General features: G+C 38.3%; 1 protein-coding gene across 1 annotated transcript in view; it reads right to left on the reverse strand.

Moving 5' to 3' along the window:
• Nucleotides 1-376, reverse strand: part of LOC102851336 (60S ribosomal protein L10-like) — a 3,242-nt gene extending 2,866 nt beyond the window's left edge. The window contains exon 1 of the mRNA XM_006896015.1: nucleotides 361-376. The gene's annotated coding sequence lies outside the window, so the exon portion shown is untranslated. The remainder of the gene's footprint in view (nucleotides 1-360) is intronic.
• Nucleotides 377-2,001: the final 1,625 nt, after the last annotated feature.

Here is a 2,001-nt window from a genome sequence, read left to right on the forward strand (position 1 = left end):
GTTGAAAAGGTATGGAGACAGGATGCATCCCTGGCATACACCCTTCCCAACTTTGAACCATGAAGTGTTACCTTGCTCTGTTCTGACTACTGTCTCTTGGTCCAATTATAGGTTTCACATTAGCACAATTAAATGTTCTGGGATTCCCATTCTTCTCAGAGTCAGCCACAGCTTGTTATGATCCTCACAGTCAAATGCCTTTGCATAATCAATGAAACACAGATAGACATTCTTCTGGTATTCTCTGCTTTCAGCCAAGATTTTCACTCTTGTCTTCAGAGAGAAATTGTGATTTTTAAATCCTTTTTTGTCTTAAGGAGAATGTGAGAAGTCATTCTTGACCATTTTCCTCCCCCTTTTTATTTCTGGTATTGGATTTTACAAAAACATTACCAGAATCAAAGAGGGAGAAGACCGGCTTAAGATAAAGGAAAAAGATGAGTTTGTCTACCTGAATGAGGAGTTAAAGCAGGATGTAATTTCGTGTTACCTCAGTATCCAAATACATAAAAGTTCACTGTTGCTCAAATATCAAGCAAAAACCCTCAAAAATCACTGCCGTCTAGTGGGGTCTCTGAAACTATAAATTTGAACAGAAAGGGACCATCTTTCTCTGCCAGCGGACTGATGGATTCACATTGCAGACTGTGGCATTTTGATTTTCAGCCAAACATACTAAAGACTATCCCACCAGAACCAAAAGATAATTACAAGATGAAATGTGCCAAAAAGGAAAAGCATAGTGAGCCTTCCATGGTCCCTTTATCTAGAATAGAGATTGGAAAGATAAAAGTTTATAGGAAAGAAATAGCATATTGTGACTACGATACAGATCCGTACTAGAAACCAGTGCCATTGAATTGGTTCTAGTTTTGTTATCTCCTTGTTTGTTAGAGTAGAATTGTATTTCACAGGATTTTCAGAAGTATATTGCCTGGTCTTGCTTCTGAGGTTCTTCTGGGAGGACTTGGACCTCTAATCTTTCTTTATTCCTGAAGATAATTAACTCTAATATATGTTAAAGTCATCAGGGGGTGGGGGGATGATATATTTAAGGAGCTAAAGTAAGATCAGTGTGATAATAGGTTAATAAAGGGAGGGAGTGAATGTAATAATAGCCTAGAGTAGCCAATGGTCAATATGTATATATGAGAAGGGCCTGCATATCATGTGGGTACCATTATTTACTGAGTTAGGGATACTGGTATTTGGTGCAAACCCATGAAAGAGCTTCAGTTTGTAGGGCTTTAGAAAAGTACAGAAAAGAGATGAAAAAGTGACTATACTACTAAACTGTTGGTTTTTTGTTGTTGTTGTTGTTGTTTATAAACATGTTTGCATCATTTGTCATCACCACTTTGTGAAATCACTTTGTGATTTGTCATACTAGAATAGTGCCTCGGAAAAAGAGCACTTCGTAAAGTATAAAGAATATGTGCATCTATCACTAATACCTTCCACTTGCCTAGACCATGTTTTGTATCTCCAAAAGGAACACTAGGCCTGCTGCCCTCAGGTCTATTCTGACATCTGGTGACCCTCATCATGTTTCTAAGCCTAGAAAATTTAATAGCCTCATCTTTTTCCTGCAGAGTGCCGACAGATTTGGACTGCCAGACTTTTGGTTACCAGCCAATATTTAACCTGCTACAGGTTTTCTACCAACTTTTGCAGTCAGAAATTGATCAAACATGCAATCAAGATGCATTGATAATAGTGGGTGACTGGAACACAAACGTTGGGAACAGGGAAGAAGGATCAGTAGCTGGAAAACACGGGCTTGGGGAGAAAAATGAGGCTGGAGATAGAATGATAGAGTTTTGCACATTCAATGATTTATTCATTGCAAATACCTTTTATAAGAAAAAGAAATGCAGGCTATACACATGGATTTCACCTGATGGTATGCATAGGAATCAAATTGATTACATTTGTGGAAAGACTTGGTGGAGAAGCTCAATATCAGCAGTGAAAACCAGACCAGGTGCTGATTGTGGGACA

This window comes from Elephantulus edwardii, unplaced genomic scaffold (assembly GCF_000299155.1).
Source record: "Elephantulus edwardii isolate Elephantulus edwardi_28Jun2011 unplaced genomic scaffold, EleEdw1.0 scaffold00179, whole genome shotgun sequence".
NCBI lineage: Eukaryota > Metazoa > Chordata > Mammalia > Macroscelidea > Macroscelididae > Elephantulus > Elephantulus edwardii.